The sequence below is a fragment of the Cetorhinus maximus genome, chromosome 29, assembly GCF_964194155.1.
Source record: "Cetorhinus maximus chromosome 29, sCetMax3.hap1.1, whole genome shotgun sequence".
In the NCBI taxonomy this organism is placed as follows: Eukaryota; Metazoa; Chordata; class Chondrichthyes; order Lamniformes; family Cetorhinidae; genus Cetorhinus; species Cetorhinus maximus.
In genome coordinates this window covers 4,399,319-4,418,681 of record NC_135907.1, presented here as the reverse complement: position 1 = coordinate 4,418,681, position 19,363 = coordinate 4,399,319, and the positions used below count along the sequence as shown (strand labels likewise).

The 19,363-nt window shown below is 49.4% G+C and overlaps 1 protein-coding gene, 1 non-coding gene and 2 pseudogenes across 3 annotated transcripts in view; all 4 read left to right on the top strand.

The window, feature by feature from the left end:
• The first annotated feature begins 484 nt into the window (after positions 1-484).
• Positions 485-664, top strand: LOC144669781 (U2 spliceosomal RNA; annotated as a pseudogene).
• An 8,978-nt stretch (positions 665-9,642) lies between these two features.
• LOC144669792 (U2 spliceosomal RNA) lies at positions 9,643-9,825 on the top strand. Its single transcript, XR_013573743.1, has one exon. It is a non-coding gene; the product is annotated as a U2 spliceosomal RNA (small nuclear RNA).
• Positions 9,826-11,812: 1,987 nt separating this feature from the next.
• ccdc134 (coiled-coil domain containing 134) overlaps positions 11,813-19,363 on the top strand; it is a 156,372-nt gene continuing 148,821 nt past the window's right edge. Inside the window, exon 1 of one of the 2 annotated variants that reach the window (XM_078532112.1) lies at positions 11,813-15,858. The gene's annotated coding sequence lies outside the window, so the exon portion shown is untranslated. The remainder of the gene's footprint in view (positions 15,859-19,363) is intronic. The other variant, XM_078532113.1, reaches the window with a different exon arrangement.
• On the top strand, positions 18,804-18,981 carry LOC144669777 (U2 spliceosomal RNA; annotated as a pseudogene).

The following is a 19,363-nucleotide window of genomic DNA, read 5'->3' as shown; positions in this document are numbered from 1 at the left end:
CGAGCAGTTCTGTGACACAGGACTCTGTGCTCTACGGGCTGTTCCCAGGGACACACACCGAGACAAAAATCGACTGCAGCTGGAGGATCATCAACTCGGTGAAAGAGGCGCTTTGGTCTGCCCGAAACTTGTTGGTCTTCCAGCGCAAAGAGTTGTCCCCGACCGATTGTTGCGGACTGGCACAATCCAAAGTCCAGGACTACGTGCTGAGGGACGCACTAAAGCTTGGGGCAGCTGCCGCAAAGGCGCAATGGGGAAGGGTCGCTGTCTAAGACCTTTCTGCCACAGCGCACCGAGAGACTGGGAACTGTTTAGAGCCCCTCGGGCTGTACAGCTCAAAATGAAAGGCTGTAAATGATTGTAATATTGTTTGTACTGATGCACCTGGTGATACATTTTGTAAAAGTTTAACCTGGATTGTACCCTTGTAATGTTGTTTTTGAAATGGTTTGGAATGTGATTGAAGATATTTTATGAATAAAGTATATTTTTACAAAAAAAAAAAAAAAAATCTGTTCTTATCAGTTTAATATCTGATACGTCCCTTATCTGGGGACCATATATTAAATTGATTTTTGCAGCAGGGAGATGGAATAGGGGCTTGCTCCGTCCACTCCACGCATCGACCCGGTATTGCAGTATCTCTGGGAATGGTGCACCACCCCTTTCCAGGGGATTTTCAATGCTAAAAATAGTTTTCTTACAAACATCTGCTTTCTTTACTTTTCAACATGCACATCTTTCAAAACCCAACTTTCTTTCTTTCTCACTCACCCGCACCATCTACACACAAAAAACACGCACGCTCACCCAACGCTCACAGACACCACTCTCATCTCACAAACACTCTACCTCACTCATACAAAAACATCTTTCACTTGCAAATACACCTCTCAAACACTCTCTCAGCTGCACCTTTCGCCTCACAACATTTTCAACCAGCTCTCTGCTGCCGCTCCCGCCCGCTGCTGCTGCTGCTGCTGATACAGCAACAGTCAAAACTCACACCTCAAAGCTCACACACTTTACACAGCTACTCGGAAACGTCTACATCCACGTTCACACAATCCTTACACTGCACAAGGAGCCCATTCCGCCCGTCGTGACTGCACCAGCTCTCCCAATGAACATTTCACTTCGTGCCATTCTCCTGCCTTCTCCACGTAACCCAGCACATGCTTTCTTTTCAAATAATCATCTCATTCCCTCTTCAATTGAACCTGCCTCCGCCACGCTATCAGGCGGTGCATTCCAGACCCTGACCACTCGCTGCTCCTATCACTTTTGCTTCTTCTGCTAGTTACTTTAAACCTGTGCCCGCTCCTTCTCGATCCTTTCATCGGTGCAAGCAGTTTCTCCCTATCTACTCTCTCCAGATACCTCATGATTTTCAATACCTCTATCAAGTCTCCTCTCAGACTTCTTTTCCCCAAGGAATACAGTCCCAACTTCTCCAATCTTACTTCATAACTCAACTTCCTCGCCCCTGGAACCAAACTCGTAAACCTCTTCTGCACTCTCTCCAATGCCTTCACTACCCTCCTAAAATGCAAGTCAAAATGCAATCCATCAGAGTCAGCATGGCTTTATGAAGACTAAATCGTGTTTGACTAAATTGCTAGAGTTCTTTGAAGATGTGACAAGCAAAGTGGATAATGGCGATCCTGTAGATGTAGTATGTCTGGACTTCCAGAAGGCATTTGATAAGGTGCCGCACAAAAGATTAATACACAAGATAAGATCACACGCAGCTAAGGGTAATATATTTGCTTGGATAGAGCTTTGGCTAACCAACAGAAAGCAGAGAGTCAGGATAAATGGGTCTTTTGTGGATGGCAAGCTGTAACTAGTGGGGTGCCACAGGGTTCGGTCCTTGGGCCCCAACTATTTACTTGGATTCAGGAGTAGAAGGTACCATAGCTAAATTTGCAGATGACACCAAAATAGGTGGGAAAGTAAGTTGCAGTGAAGAAATGAGAAATTTACAAATGGATATGGACAGGTTAGGTGAATGGGCCAAAATTTGGCAGATGGAGTTTAACGTGGATAAGTGAGGTTATCCAGTTCAGCTCCTACAGGCAATGGTCACGGTGGTGGTCCCATGGGCCATCGATCTGGTCGGGCGGAAATGACTCTCGTTCCTCCGGCCTGGGTATTCTGCTGCGGGGAGGCAACTTCACCGTCTCCGAGGTGAAGGAGGTGGTGGGCGGGCGACTCCTCGTAGCAGACGTAATGTACAAGAACGCTCCACTCCGGTTAATTAACGTGTATGGCCCGTCACAAGGAGCTGAGCGGCTGGAGGTTTTTCAGCAGCTCCCACTGCTGCTGGCGACCTCCAGGCCGGTCATTCTGGGCGGTGACTTCAACTGCATCATCGATGCGGCTGGACGATCCGGCAGGGCCGGCAGCAGATTGGACGCTACGTCCAGATCCCTGATGGAAACAGTTAAGGATGCCAAGCTGCACGACGTCTTCAGCAACCCTGCAGACGGAGCGCAGCGTAGATACACCTGGTCGCGGCCAGACGGGTCCATTCGTTCCAGGATAGACTTCCTGTTTGTGTCCCGTGCATTCACAGTCAGATCCACCGAGGTCAAGCCGTTGTTCTTCTCTGACCACTGCCTCCTACTGGCGGACTGCCACTTGGAGAAGGACCTGAGGGTGGGCAGGGGGGCATGGAAGCTATTCGTGCAACTGCTGACCCCAGAGAACATTGAGGAGCTCAAGAGGGCTTATGAAGGTTGGAGAACCATGAAACCCCTCTTTGAGTCCCTGACACACTGGTGGGAAGCGATCAAGGGAAACACCAAGAGGTTTTTCATCCTCAAAAGCATCCAGAAAGCTAGAAAGGAAGAGAGGGAAATGTCCCGACTCCAGAAAAACATGCAGAATCTGCTGCGGCTGCAGTCGGTGGGGGTCGATGTCAAGGAAGAACTCCAAGAGGTGAAGAGCCAGCAAGCCTAGCCCTTTGCCTCCAAGAACATCTTCCATTCCAGAGCCCGCTCCGTGGAGCAGGATGAGACGTGCTCACGTTTCTTCTTCCAAAAGGAACAGAGAGAGAGCTCTGTGATCAGCAGCCTGAATGAAGAAGACGGATCAGTAAAGTCAGCGCAGTCCGACATTTTGAGGATCAGCAAATCCTTTTATGCCGGATTTTATGACGTGAAGCCGACGGACAGCACGGCCTCCCAGTCCTCCTTGTCCTCTATCACGGAGGTCTCAGGCGACAGTACACGGGAGAGGCTGGACAAACCGCGAACTCCTGACGAACTGACTTAGGCCCTTGAGTCCTTCGAGAAGAGTAAATCTCCCCAGAAGCGACGGCTTGCCGGTGGAGTTGTATTCGGCTCTGTGGGACTTGATCGGCCCAGACCTGCTAGGAGTGTACGAGAGTATGCTCCTGGCCGGCAGTATGTCAGAATCCATGAGGAAAGGCATCATCACCCTCATCTACAAGCACAAGGAAGAAAGGGAGGAAATTAGAAATTGGCGACCCATTTCACTGTTGAATGTGGACTATAAGATTCTGTCCAAGGTCATCGCCAATCGGGTCAAATCCGCTCTGGAATTGGTGATTCACCCTGACCAGACCTGCTCTGTGCCGGGCAGGAAGATCTCTGACAGCCTGGCGCTGCTCAGGGATACGATTGCCTATGTGCAGGACAGGGGTGTGGACACCTGCCTCATCAGCCTGGATTAGGAGAAAGCCTTTGACAGAATATCGCACACCTACATGGTGGATGTGCTCTCAAAATGGGGTTTGGGGAGGGAATTCGCAATTGGATCCAGTTGGATCCTACTCTACACTAACATCAGTAGCGCAGTCTCAATCAATGGGTGGGAATCAGATAGCTTTCCAATTAAATCTGGAGTCAGGCAGGGCTGTCCTCTCTCGCCTGTTCTTTGCTGAGTCCATCAGGAAGGATCCGGGCATTAGAGGAGTTACGATCCCAGGCAGTGGAGGCACTCAGATCAAAGCCTCCCTGTACATGGACGATGTCGCCGTCTTCTGTTCTGATCCGCTGTCGGTGTGCAGACTGATCCACATCTGCGACCAGTTCGAACTGGACTCGGGAGCCAAGGTAAATCGTGGGAAGAGCGAGGCCATGTTCTTTGGGAACTGGGCTGACCGATCCTTTGTCCCCTTCACCGTCAGTGCTGACGGCCTGAAGGTGCTGGGGATATGGTTCAGAGGGACCGGGGTATGCGTTAGAAACTGGAAGGATCCAGTGTCTATGGTGAAAAGGAAACTGGGAATCTGGGAGCGACGCTTCCTCTCCGTTGCGGGTAAGAACCTGGTCATCAGGTGTGAGGCACTCTCGCTGTTGCTGTACATGGCGCAGGTCTGGCCCATTCCAGACTGCTGCGCGATGGCGATCACCCGAGCCATCTTCCGCTTTATCTGGAGGTCGAAAATGGATCGTGTCCGCAGGGACGCGCTGTATAAGCCTCTAGATAAAGGGGGAATAAACGTGCCCAACATCGCCCTCATACTGATGGCCACCTTTGTGTGCGGCTGTATCAAGCTGTGCGTAGACCCTCGGTACGCAAACACCAGGTGTCACTACGTGCTGAGGTTCTACCTGTCCCCGGTTTAGCGAAGGATGGGTGTGGCCACGCTGCCGCGGAACGCTCCAAGTAGTTGGACCGTGCCGTACCACCTGTCCCTGGTGGAAAACTATAGGCCCTGCGGGGAAAGGAGATGGTGGATCCTGTGCGATGTTTCCCCGAGCAGACTGTCAAAGTCGTTTGGCAGAATGCCTCGTCTCCAGAACTTTCCAACAAGCACCAAGACGTAGCTTGGCTGGTGGTGAGAAATGCCCTCCCCGTCAGATCCTTCCTGAAGTCTCAGCCTCTCTGCATGTTGACCTCGAGGTGGCTGTCGTGGGGACGAGACCGTTGTTCACCTCTTTGTGGAATGTGCGTTTGCAAAGAAGGTCTGCAGAGAGTTGCCGTGGTTTTTGTCGCGGTTCATCCCAAGCAGTTCTGTGACACAGGTCTCTGTGCTCTACGTGTTGATCCCAGGGACAGGGACGCACATCGAGACAAGCAGGTGGAGGATCATCTACTCGGTGAAAGACGCTCTTTGGTCTGCCCGAAACTTGTTGGTCTTCCAGTGCAATGAGTTGTCCCCAGCAGAGTGTTGCAGACTGGCTGGCACATTCCAAGGCCGAGGACTACGTGCTGAGGGACGCACTAAAGCTTGGGGCAGCCGCCACAAATGCGCAGCGGGGAACGGTCGCTGTCTAAGACCTTTCAGCCATAGTGCACCGAGGGACTGGGAAAGGTATAGACCCCTCGGCCTGAAAGACTCACATTGAATGTATGCAGTGAATATTACATTTATCACAATTGTATTGAAGCACCTCAGAGTGCAACATGATCTATGTAGATAACTTGAATACTATTGCACTGTCTGACTGCCTGTAATCAGCATGTTGAAATGTCTGTAATGTTCATTGATCGTATTGAAGCGTCGCAGGGTGCGACATGATCTATTTGAAAAACTGGAATATGATTGCACTTTTTGCGATGGCCATTTTGAAATGTTTTGTAATGTTCTTTCAGATATTTTATGGATAAGGTATATTTTTCCACAAAAAAACGACAACAGTTACAAAGAAAACCAACAGCAGCAACAACAGCTCTTCTCCACAGTCTGAATTAGAATTTCAGAGTCAGAAAACAGAGCAAAAAAACACGCAGCGTCCTGAAATGACAAACCTGAAATGAACGTGTACTTAGTGTATCAAGCCTTTAAACTGCATTGCAGAAAACTCCTTCCTGCCTGCTAGTGCAACAAGATGCTGCATCGTATATTACACAGCGAATCAGGCCTTCAGTCGTCTTGACTTGTGCAGCTCCAGTGACTTCAGGCCTCCAAAAGCAGGCCAGTATTTGAAAGGGCTCCTCTTGACAAGTGTAAGACCCTGATCAAACTAAATATTTTAATTTTCTTAACCAGTGAGATTGAACGAACCGTGATGCATGTCCAAGACAAAATAGAATATAAAGCAATGTAAAGTAAATTAATAACAAATTGAGAAAGTAAATATGGAACACAAAATATTTTAAAACTAGGGCACAGGTTAAAAACATGATCCTAATTTCTGTTGAACTGAATGAGGCGAGTCATTACAGTGCGTGACCGATTTGTTTAAGTGTGCGGGCCCATTAAACTTTTTGCACAGCCGCGCAAATTTAAAGGGGCTTATGTGGCGGTGTGTCTGTGAGGAAACCTCTCCTCATATCTTGTATCCCACTGTGAAACCGTCTTCAGCTCCCAAATTGCACTCAGACAATGTGCTACATTTGCATATTGTGCAGGAGTCGGGGGAGGGGTCACGGGGCTGCCCCTTGTCTCTGTACTTGAAATGGCAGCCAGGCAGCAACTGTAGTGCTTCCTCAAATCCAACCTGAAGAAAAGGCAAGACATGTTGGGTGCTGAGAGGGAGAAGCATTGCCACTTTAGGTTCTACTTGGATTTTACTGAGGTAAAAGGTGATTGAAAAAGTCAAGCCTTTCTCCCCTAGCAGTTACCACTGAGGACAGAAATAATACCGAGCGCTGATCTATCACTGAGCACTGAGGCCGGCCAAGGGGAGGCATCTGAAAGCTGCAGAGAGAGCAAGAAGCCAGGATGGACGACTGAGAATACTGGCTGAGATAGACAGCAAAAACTGTGACACAAGCTCAGGTAAGCGTGGTGTTTTGCAGTTCAAGTTCATCACTTTGTGACAGTATAGATATTTTTCACTTTCCTAGGATAAGGCTGTTCCCTTTCTAGAAGTTAGAAACAGCCGTGCAGATGTATTTTCTGCGCTCCTTTGCTTGCCTGCTGAATAGGACTGATTGGAGGGGAAAAGGTGATTAAAAGAGAGCCGACATCATTGCAGGCTGGCAGATGGTGTGCTGTGCTGTGCACGCAGGTGGTTTTGTTGTTTGGCTTGTGTGTGACTTCTGGTTGAAGCTGAAAGATTTCTAAAATTTTGAAGGAAATAATCTTCGAGAAGGGGAGAAACATTTTCAACATTTTAACAGGATCTAAGGCTGTTCGCTGTGTCGTACCTGTACTTATCCTTGCTGCCACCTGCCTTCTCACTGCTGATCATCATCTTGTGTTATTATAATGATATAATGCATTGGACTTATTTACTGTGACTTCATAACATGACACATTTCCCTTCTGGTGATGTCATGCTGACATCCCGTAAAGGAAATAGACCAACAGTCAGCCCAAAAGAAGGCCCAACGCCAAGCAAAGGAAGCCCATAAACGAGGATGCTAGACAGCTCGTACAAAAGAAAGCAGGGCATCAGGAAACAACTCAACAGCAGCTGACGTAGTACTCTCCAGGTTCAGTGCAGGAGAAGCACTGGAATCAGTAAAAAGTAATGCCCCTACATGTATGAACATACAACTTAGGAGCAGGAGTAGGCCACTGGGCCCCAAGAGCCTGCTCCACTACTCAGAAGGTCATGGCTGATCCGATTGTAACCTCAACCCCACATTCCTGCCTACCAGCGATAACCTTCCAACCCCGCCTTGTTAATCTATCCAGCTCTGTCTTGAAAATATTCAAAGACTCTGTTTCCACCACCTTTCGAGGAAGAGAGTTCCAAGGACTCTCTACACTCTGGGAGAAACGCTGCTGACTTTGCCTTCCCTGTAGATGTGGAAGGACTTTAGCTGCATACCTGGTCAGCTGGCAAGCTCCACAGACCGATCGGCGCAGGCTTGGAGGGCCGAAGTGCCTGTTCCTGTGCTGTACTTTTTTTTCTTCTTTGTTCTTTGACTGCTCAAGCTGAAAGCAAAGACAAAAATACAGCAGGCCTCGATCGAAGAACTCCTCTGCGCTGTGAGCTAGTTGCTCACACGGAAACTCAGCTACAAAGACTCATGGATTGTCTCTCATGCCTGTCACGTGTTCTCCCTTGTGACTGAGTGTTTCTCGAAATTTTCCATTACCTGCCAGTTACACGACACATCTAGCGCAACCGTAGACAGCGACCTTTCTCCATTACGCCTTTGCCCCAAACTTTAGTGCGTCCCTCAGCACGTAGTCCTGGACCTTGGAATGTGCCAACTCTTTGCAATGGAAGACCAACAAGTTTCGGACAGCCAAAGAGTGTCTTTCACCGAGTGGATCCTCCGGCGGTAGTTGATGTTTGTCTCGGCGTGTGTCCCTGGGAACAGCCCCTGGAGCACAGAGTCCATACCTGTGTCACGGAACTGCTCGGGATGCACCTCGACAAGAACCACGGCCACTCTCTTCAGAGTTCTGGTGATGAGGCATTCTGCCAAATGACCCTGACGGTCTGTTCGGCGAACCGTCCGCCGGAATCCACCATCTCCTTTTCCCGCAGGGCCTCTAGGGTGATACGTGCTAACCACTGCCTGATGGACTTGCGGACAAAGGTGTTTCTCTGCATAAGTTTTTCCACACGGGGCAGGTGATACGGCACTTGGAGCGTTCCGCGGCAGGGTGGCCAGACCCATCCTTCGCAACACCAGGGACAGGTAAAACCTCAGCACGTAGTGACGCTTGGTGTTTGGGTCTACACACAGCTTGATACTGCCATACACAAAGGTGGCCATCAGGATGAGGGTGATGTTGGGCATGTTTTTTCCCCCTTCATCCAGAGTTTTCTTACATCATGTCCCTGCAAACAGGATCCACTTTTGACCTCCAGATAAAGCGGAAGATGGCTGGCGTGATCGCCACAGCACAGGAGTGAGGAATGGGCCAGACCTGCGCCACGTACAGCAACACCTGTCCCTGGTGGAAAAATTTATGCAGAAAAACACCTTTGACCACAAGTCCATCAGGCAGTGGTCAGCACGTAACGTCCTAGAGGCCCTGAGGGAAAAGGAGAGGGTGGACCCTGTGGGATGGTTCCCCGAGCAGACTGTCAAAGTCATTTGGCAGAATGCCTCATCGCCAGAACTTTCCAACAAACACCAAGACGTGGCTTGGCTGGTGGTGAGAAAGGCCCTCCCCGTCAGATCCTTCCTACACGCCAGGAGGCTCACCCCCTCTGCACGTTGCCCTCGAGGTGGCTGTGGTGGGGAAGAGACCGTTGTTCACCTCCTTGTGGATTGTGCCTTTGCAAAGAAAGTCTGGAGAGAGATGCAGTGGTTGCTGTCGAAGTTCATCCCGAGCAGTTCTGTGACACAGGACTCTGTGCTCTACGGGCTGTTCCCAGGGACACACACCGAGACAAAAATCGACTGCAGCTGGAGGATCATCAACTCGGTGAAAGAGGCGCTTTGGTCTGCCCGAAACTTGTTGGTCTTCCAGCGCAAAGAGTTGTCCCCGACCGATTGTTGCGGACTGGCACAATCCAAAGTCCAGGACTACGTGCTGAGGGACGCACTAAAGCTTGGGGCAGCTGCCGCAAAGGCGCAATGGGGAAGGGTCGCTGTCTAAGACCTTTCTGCCACAGCGCACCGAGAGACTGGGAACTGTTTAGAGCCCCTCGGGCTGTACAGCTCAAAATGAAAGGCTGTAAATGATTGTAATATTGTTTGTACTGATGCACCTGGTGATACATTTTGTAAAAGTTTAACCTGGATTGTACCCTTGTAATGTTGTTTTTGAAATGGTTTGGAATGTGATTGAAGATATTTTATGAATAAAGTATATTTTTACAAAAAAAAAAAAAAAAAAAATCTGTTCTTATCAGTTTAATATCTGATACGTCCCTTATCTGGGGACCATATATTAAATTGATTTTTGCAGCAGGGAGATGGAATAGGGGCTTGCTCCGTCCACTCCACGCATCGACCCGGTATTGCAGTATCTCTGGGAATGGTGCACCACCCCTTTCCAGGGGATTTTCAATGCTAAAAATAGTTTTCTTACAAACATCTGCTTTCTTTACTTTTCAACATGCACATCTTTCAAAACCCAACTTTCTTTCTTTCTCACTCACCCGCACCATCTACACACAAAAAACACGCACGCTCACCCAACGCTCACAGACACCACTCTCATCTCACAAACACTCTACCTCACTCATACAAAAACATCTTTCACTTGCAAATACACCTCTCAAACACTCTCTCAGCTGCACCTTTCGCCTCACAACATTTTCAACCAGCTCTCTGCTGCCGCTCCCGCCCGCTGCTGCTGCTGCTGCTGATATAGCAACAGTCAAAACTCACACCTCAAAGCTCACACACTTTACACAGCTACTCGGAAACGTCTACATCCACGTTCACACAATCCTTACACTGCACAAGGAGCCCATTCCGCCCGTCGTGACTGCACCAGCTCTCCCAATGAACATTTCACTTCGTGCCATTCTCCTGCCTTCTCCACGTAACCCAGCACATGCTTTCTTTTCAAATAATCATCTCATTCCCTCTTCAATTGAACCTGCCTCCGCCACGCTATCAGGCGGTGCATTCCAGACCCTGACCACTCGCTGCTCCTATCACTTTTGCTTCTTCTGCTAGTTACTTTAAACCTGTGCCCGCTCCTTCTCGATCCTTTCATCGGTGCAAGCAGTTTCTCCCTATCTACTCTCTCCAGATACCTCATGATTTTCAATACCTCTATCAAGTCTCCTCTCAGACTTCTTTTCCCCAAGGAATACAGTCCCAACTTCTCCAATCTTACTTCATAACTCAACTTCCTCGCCCCTGGAACCAAACTCGTAAACCTCTTCTGCACTCTCTCCAATGCCTTCACTACCCTCCTAAAATGCAAGTCAAAATGCAATCCATCAGAGTCAGCATGGCTTTATGAAGACTAAATCGTGTTTGACTAAATTGCTAGAGTTCTTTGAAGATGTGACAAGCAAAGTGGATAATGGCGATCCTGTAGATGTAGTATGTCTGGACTTCCAGAAGGCATTTGATAAGGTGCCGCACAAAAGATTAATACACAAGATAAGATCACACGCAGCTAAGGGTAATATATTTGCTTGGATAGAGCTTTGGCTAACCAACAGAAAGCAGAGAGTCAGGATAAATGGGTCTTTTGTGGATGGCAAGCTGTAACTAGTGGGGTGCCACAGGGTTCGGTCCTTGGGCCCCAACTATTTACTTGGATTCAGGAGTAGAAGGTACCATAGCTAAATTTGCAGATGACACCAAAATAGGTGGGAAAGTAAGTTGCAGTGAAGAAATGAGAAATTTACAAATGGATATGGACAGGTTAGGTGAATGGGCCAAAATTTGGCAGATGGAGTTTAACGTGGATAAGTGAGGTTATCCAGTTCAGCTCCTACAGGCAATGGTCACGGTGGTGGTCCCATGGGCCATCGATCTGGTCGGGCGGAAATGACTCTCGTTCCTCCGGCCTGGGTATTCTGCTGCGGGGAGGCAACTTCACCGTCTCCGAGGTGAAGGAGGTGGTGGGCGGGCGACTCCTCGTAGCAGACGTAATGTACAAGAACGCTCCACTCCGGTTAATTAACGTGTATGGCCCGTCACAAGGAGCTGAGCGGCTGGAGGTTTTTCAGCAGCTCCCACTGCTGCTGGCGACCTCCAGGCCGGTCATTCTGGGCGGTGACTTCAACTGCATCATCGATGCGGCTGGACGATCCGGCAGGGCCGGCAGCAGATTGGACGCTACGTCCAGATCCCTGATGGAAACAGTTAAGGATGCCAAGCTGCACGACGTCTTCAGCAACCCTGCAGACAGAGCGCAGCGTAGATACACCTGGTCGCGGCCAGACGGGTCCATTCGTTCCAGGATAGACTTCCTGTTTGTGTCCCGTGCATTCACAGTCAGATCCACCGAGGTCAAGCCGTTGTTCTTCTCTGACCACTGCCTCCTACTGGCGGACTGCCACTTGGAGAAGGACCTGAGGGTGGGCAGGGGGGCATGGAAGCTATTCGTGCAACTGCTGACCCCAGAGAACATTGAGGAGCTCAAGAGGGCTTATGAAGGTTGGAGAACCATGAAACCCCTCTTTGAGTCCCTGACACACTGGTGGGAAGCGATCAAGGGAAACACCAAGAGGTTTTTCATCCTCAAAAGCATCCAGAAAGCTAGAAAGGAAGAGAGGGAAATGTCCCGACTCCAGAAAAACATGCAGAATCTGCTGCGGCTGCAGTCGGTGGGGGTCGATGTCAAGGAAGAACTCCAAGAGGTGAAGAGCCAGCAAGCCTAGCCCTTTGCCTCCAAGAACATCTTCCATTCCAGAGCCCGCTCCGTGGAGCAGGATGAGACGTGCTCACGTTTCTTCTTCCAAAAGGAACAGAGAGAGAGCTCTGTGATCAGCAGCCTGAATGAAGAAGACGGATCAGTAAAGTCAGCGCAGTCCGACATTTTGAGGATCAGCAAATCCTTTTATGCCGGATTTTATGACGTGAAGCCGACGGACAGCACGGCCTCCCAGTCCTCCTTGTCCTCTATCACGGAGGTCTCAGGCGACAGTACACGGGAGAGGCTGGACAAACCGCGAACTCCTGACGAACTGACTTAGGCCCTTGAGTCCTTCGAGAAGAGTAAATCTCCCCAGAAGCGACGGCTTGCCGGTGGAGTTGTATTCGGCTCTGTGGGACTTGATCGGCCCAGACCTGCTAGGAGTGTACGAGAGTATGCTCCTGGCCGGCAGTATGTCAGAATCCATGAGGAAAGGCATCATCACCCTCATCTACAAGCACAAGGAAGAAAGGGAGGAAATTAGAAATTGGCGACCCATTTCACTGTTGAATGTGGACTATAAGATTCTGTCCAAGGTCATCGCCAATCGGGTCAAATCCGCTCTGGAATTGGTGATTCACCCTGACCAGACCTGCTCTGTGCCGGGCAGGAAGATCTCTGACAGCCTGGCGCTGCTCAGGGATACGATTGCCTATGTGCAGGACAGGGGTGTGGACACCTGCCTCATCAGCCTGGATTAGGAGAAAGCCTTTGACAGAATATCGCACACCTACATGGTGGATGTGCTCTCAAAATGGGGTTTGGGGAGGGAATTCGCAATTGGATCCAGTTGGATCCTACTCTACACTAACATCAGTAGCGCAGTCTCAATCAATGGGTGGGAATCAGATAGCTTTCCAATTAAATCTGGAGTCAGGCAGGGCTGTCCTCTCTCGCCTGTTCTTTGCTGAGTCCATCAGGAAGGATCCGGGCATTAGAGGAGTTACGATCCCAGGCAGTGGAGGCACTCAGATCAAAGCCTCCCTGTACATGGACGATGTCGCCGTCTTCTGTTCTGATCCGCTGTCGGTGTGCAGACTGATCCACATCTGCGACCAGTTCGAACTGGACTCGGGAGCCAAGGTAAATCGTGGGAAGAGCGAGGCCATGTTCTTTGGGAACTGGGCTGACCGATCCTTTGTCCCCTTCACCGTCAGTGCTGACGGCCTGAAGGTGCTGGGGATATGGTTCAGAGGGACCGGGGTATGCGTTAGAAACTGGAAGGATCCAGTGTCTATGGTGAAAAGGAAACTGGGAATCTGGGAGCGACGCTTCCTCTCCGTTGCGGGTAAGAACCTGGTCATCAGGTGTGAGGCACTCTCGCTGTTGCTGTACATGGCGCAGGTCTGGCCCATTCCAGACTGCTGCGCGATGGCGATCACCCGAGCCATCTTCCGCTTTATCTGGAGGTCGAAAATGGATCGTGTCCGCAGGGACGCGCTGTATAAGCCTCTAGATAAAGGGGGAATAAACGTGCCCAACATCGCCCTCATACTGATGGCCACCTTTGTGTGCGGCTGTATCAAGCTGTGCGTAGACCCTCGGTACGCAAACACCAGGTGTCACTACGTGCTGAGGTTCTACCTGTCCCCGGTTTAGCGAAGGATGGGTGTGGCCACGCTGCCGCGGAACGCTCCAAGTAGTTGGACCGTGCCGTACCACCTGTCCCTGGTGGAAAACTATAGGCCCTGCGGGGAAAGGAGATGGTGGATCCTGTGCGATGTTTCCCCGAGCAGACTGTCAAAGTCGTTTGGCAGAATGCCTCGTCTCCAGAACTTTCCAACAAGCACCAAGACGTAGCTTGGCTGGTGGTGAGAAATGCCCTCCCCGTCAGATCCTTCCTGAAGTCTCAGCCTCTCTGCATGTTGACCTCGAGGTGGCTGTCGTGGGGACGAGACCGTTGTTCACCTCTTTGTGGAATGTGCGTTTGCAAAGAAGGTCTGCAGAGAGTTGCCGTGGTTTTTGTCGCGGTTCATCCCAAGCAGTTCTGTGACACAGGTCTCTGTGCTCTACGTGTTGATCCCAGGGACAGGGACGCACATCGAGACAAGCAGGTGGAGGATCATCTACTCGGTGAAAGACGCTCTTTGGTCTGCCCGAAACTTGTTGGTCTTCCAGCGCAATGAGTTGTCCCCAGCAGAGTGTTGCAGACTGGCTGGCACATTCCAAGGCCGAGGACTACGTGCTGAGGGACGCACTAAAGCTTGGGGCAGCCGCCACAAATGCGCAGCGGGGAACGGTCGCTGTCTAAGACCTTTCAGCCATAGTGCACCGAGGGACTGGGAAAGGTATAGACCCCTCGGCCTGAAAGACTCACATTGAATGTATGCAGTGAATATTACATTTATCACAATTGTATTGAAGCACCTCAGAGTGCAACATGATCTATGTAGATAACTTGAATACTATTGCACTGTCTGACTGCCTGTAATCAGCATGTTGAAATGTCTGTAATGTTCATTGATCGTATTGAAGCGTCGCAGGGTGCGACATGATCTATTTGAAAAACTGGAATATGATTGCACTTTTTGCGATGGCCATTTTGAAATGTTTTGTAATGTTCTTTCAGATATTTTATGGATAAGGTATATTTTTCCACAAAAAAACGACAACGGTTACAAAGAAAACCAACAGCAGCAACAACAGCTCTTCTCCACAGTCTGAATTAGAATTTCAGAGTCAGAAAACAGAGCAAAAAAACACGCAGCGTCCTGAAATGACAAACCTGAAATGAACGTGTACTTAGTGTATCAAGCCTTTAAACTGCATTGCAGAAAACTCCTTCCTGCCTGCTAGTGCAACAAGATGCTGCATCGTATATTACACAGCGAATCAGGCCTTCAGTCGTCTTGACTTGTGCAGCTCCAGTGACTTCAGGCCTCCAAAAGCAGGCCAGTATTTGAAAGGGCTCCTCTTGACAAGTGTAAGACCCTGATCAAACTAAATATTTTAATTTTCTTAACCAGTGAGATTGAACGAACCGTGATGCATGTCCAAGACAAAATAGAATATAAAGCAATGTAAAGTAAATTAATAACAAATTGAGAAAGTAAATATGGAACACAAAATATTTTAAAACTAGGGCACAGGTTAAAAACATGATCCTAATTTCTGTTGAACTGAATGAGGCGAGTCATTACAGTGCGTGACCGATTTGTTTAAGTGTGCGGGCCCATTAAACTTTTTGCACAGCCGCGCAAATTTAAAGGGGCTTATGTGGCGGTGTGTCTGTGAGGAAACCTCTCCTCATATCTTGTATCCCACTGTGAAACCGTCTTCAGCTCCCAAATTGCACTCAGACAATGTGCTACATTTGCATATTGTGCAGGAGTCGGGGGAGGGGTCATGGGGCTGCCCCTTGTCTCTGTACTTGAAATGGCAGCCAGGCAGCAACTGTAGTGCTTCCTCAAATCCAACCTGAAGAAAAGGCAAGACATGTTGGGTGCTGAGAGGGAGAAGCATTGCCACTTTAGGTTCTACTTGGATTTTACTGAGGTAAAAGGTGATTGAAAAAGTCAAGCCTTTCTCCCCTAGCAGTTACCACTGAGGACAGAAATAATACCGAGCGCTGATCTATCACTGAGCACTGAGGCCGGCCAAGGGGAGGCATCTGAAAGCTGCAGAGAGAGCAAGAAGCCAGGATGGACGACTGAGAATACTGGCTGAGATAGACAGCAAAAACTGTGACACAAGCTCAGGTAAGCGTGGTGTTTTGCAGTTCAAGTTCATCACTTTGTGACAGTATAGATATTTTTCACTTTCCTAGGATAAGGCTGTTCCCTTTCTAGAAGTTAGAAACAGCCGTGCAGATGTATTTTCTGCGCTCCTTTGCTTGCCTGCTGAATAGGACTGATTGGAGGGGAAAAGGTGATTAAAAGAGAGCCGACATCATTGCAGGCTGGCAGATGGTGTGCTGTGCTGTGCACGCAGGTGGTTTTGTTGTTTGGCTTGTGTGTGACTTCTGGTTGAAGCTGAAAGATTTCTAAAATTTTGAAGGAAATAATCTTCGAGAAGGGGAGAAACATTTTCAACATTTTAACAGGATCTAAGGCTGTTCGCTGTGTCGTACCTGTACTTATCCTTGCTGCCACCTGCCTTCTCACTGCTGATCATCATCTTGTGTTATTATAATGATATAATGCATTGGACTTATTTACTGTGACTTCATAACATGACACATTTCCCTTCTGGTGATGTCATGCTGACATCCCGTAAAGGAAATAGACCAACAGTCAGCCCAAAAGAAGGCCCAACGCCAAGCAAAGGAAGCCCATAAACGAGGATGCTAGACAGCTCGTACAAAAGAAAGCAGGGCATCAGGAAACAACTCAACAGCAGCTGACGTAGTACTCTCCAGGTTCAGTGCAGGAGAAGCACTGGAATCAGTAAAAAGTAATGCCCCTACATGTATGAACATACAACTTAGGAGCAGGAGTAGGCCACTGGGCCCCAAGAGCCTGCTCCACTACTCAGAAGATCATGGCTGATCCGATTGTAACCTCAACCCCACATTCCTGCCTACCAGCGATAACCTTCCAACCCCGCCTTGTTAGTCTATCCAGCTCTGTCTTGAAAATATTCAAAGACTCTGTTTCCACCACCTTTCGAGGAAGAGAGTTCCAAGGACTCTCTACACTCTGGGAGAAACGCTGCTGACTTTGCCTTCCCTGTAGATGTGGAAGGACTTTAGCTGCATACCTGGTCAGCTGGCAAGCTCCACAGACCGATCGGCGCAGGCTTGGAGGGCCGAAGTGCCTGTTCCTGTGCTGTACTTTTTTTTCTTCTTTGTTCTTTGACTGCTCAAGCTGAAAGCAAAGACAAAAATACAGCAGGCCTCGATCGAAGAACTCCTCTGCGCTGTGAGCTAGTTGCTCACACGGAAACTCAGCTACAAAGACTCATGGATTGTCTCTCATGCCTGTCACGTGTTCTCCCTTGTGACTGAGTGTTTCTCGAAATTTTCCATTACCTGCCAGTTACACGACACATCTAGCGCAACCGTAGACAGCGACCTTTCTCCATTACGCCTTTGCCCCAAACTTTAGTGCGTCCCTCAGCACGTAGTCCTGGACCTTGGAATGTGCCAACTCTTTGCAATGGAAGACCAACAAGTTTCGGACAGCCAAAGAGTGTCTTTCACCGAGTGGATCCTCCGGCGGTAGTTGATGTTTGTCTCGGCGTGTGTCCCTGGGAACAGCCCCTGGAGCACAGAGTCCATACCTGTGTCACGGAACTGCTCGGGATGCACCTCGACAAGAACCACGGCCACTCTCTTCAGAGTTCTGGTGATGAGGCATTCTGCCAAATGACCCTGACGGTCTGTTCGGCGAACCGTCCGCCGGAATCCACCATCTCCTTTTCCCGCAGGGCCTCTAGGGTGATACGTGCTAACCACTGCCTGATGGACTTGCGGACAAAGGTGTTTCTCTGCATAAGTTTTTCCACACGGGGCAGGTGATACGGCACTTGGAGCGTTCCGCGGCAGGGTGGCCAGACCCATCCTTCGCAACACCAGGGACAGGTAGAACCTCAGCACGTAGTGACGCTTGGTGTTTGGGTCTACACACAGCTTGATACTGCCATACACAAAGGTGGCCATCAGGATGAGGGTGATGTTGGGCATGTTTTTTCCCCCTTCATCCAGAGTTTTTTTACATCATGTCCCTGCAAACAGGATCCACTTTTGACCTCCAGATAAAGCGGAAGATGGCTGGCGTGATCGCCACAGCACAGGAGTGAGGAATGGGCCAGACCTGCGCCACGTACAGCAACACCTGTCCCTGGTGGAAAAATTTATGCAGAAAAACACCTTTGACCACAAGTCCATCAGGCAGTGGTCAGCACGTAACGTCCTAGAGGCCCTGAGGGAAAAGGAGAGGGTGGACCCTGTGGGATGGTTCCCCGAGCAGACTGTCAAAGTCATTTGGCAGAATGCCTCATCGCCAGAACTTTCCAACAAACACCAAGACGTGGCTTGGCTGGTGGTGAGAAAGGCCCTCCCCGTCAGATCCTTCCTACACGCCAGGAGGCTCACCCCCTCTGCACGTTGCCCTCGAGGTGGCTGTGGTGGGGAAGAGACCGTTGTTCACCTCCTTGTGGATTGTGCCTTTGCAAAGAAAGTCTGGAGAGAGATGCAGTGGTTGCTGTCGAAGTTCATCCCGAGCAGTTCTGTGACACAGGACTCTGTGCTCTACGGGCTGTTCCCAGGGACACACACCGAGACAAAAATCGACTGCAGCTGGAGGATCATCAACTCGGTGAAAGAGGCGCTTTGGTCTGCCCGAAACTTGTTGGTCTTCCAGCGCAAAGAGTTGTCCCCGACCGATTGTTGCGGACTGGCACAATCCAAAGTCCAGGACTACGTGCTGAGGGACGCACTAAAGCTTGGGGCAGCTGCCGCAAAGGCGCAATGGGGAAGGGTCGCTGTCTAAGACCTTTCTGCCACAGCGCACCGAGAGACTGGGAACTGTTTAGAGCCCCTCGGGCTGTACAGCTCAAAATGAAAGGCTGTAAATGATTGTAATATTGTTTGTACTGATGCACCTGGTGATACATTTTGTAAAAGTTTAACCTGGATTGTACCCTTGTAATGTTGTTTTTGAAATGGTTTGGAATGTGATTGAAGATATTTTATGAATAAAGTATATTTTTACAAAAAAAAAAAAAAATCTGTTCTTATCAGTTTAATATCTGATACGTCCCTTATCTGGGGACCATATATTAAATTGATTTTTGCAGCAGGGAGATGGAATAGGGGCTTGCTCCGTCCACTCCACGCATCGACCCGGTATTGCAGTATCTCTGGGAATGGTGCACCACCCCTTTCCAGGGGATTTTCAATGCTAAAAATAGTTTTCTTACAAACATCTGCTTTCTTTACTTTTCAACATGCACATCTTTCAAAACCCAACTTTCTTTCTTTCTCACTCACCCGCACCATCTACACACAAAAAACACGCACGCTCACCCAACGCTCACAGACACCACTCTCATCTCACAAACACTCTACCTCACTCATACAAAAACATCTTTCACTTGCAAATACACCTCTCAAACACTCTCTCAGCTGCACCTTTCGCCTCACAACATTTTCAACCAGCTCTCTGCTGCCGCTCCCGCCCGCTGCTGCTGCTGCTGCTGATACAGCAACAGTCAAAACTCACACCTCAAAGCTCACACACTTTACACAGCTACTCGGAAACG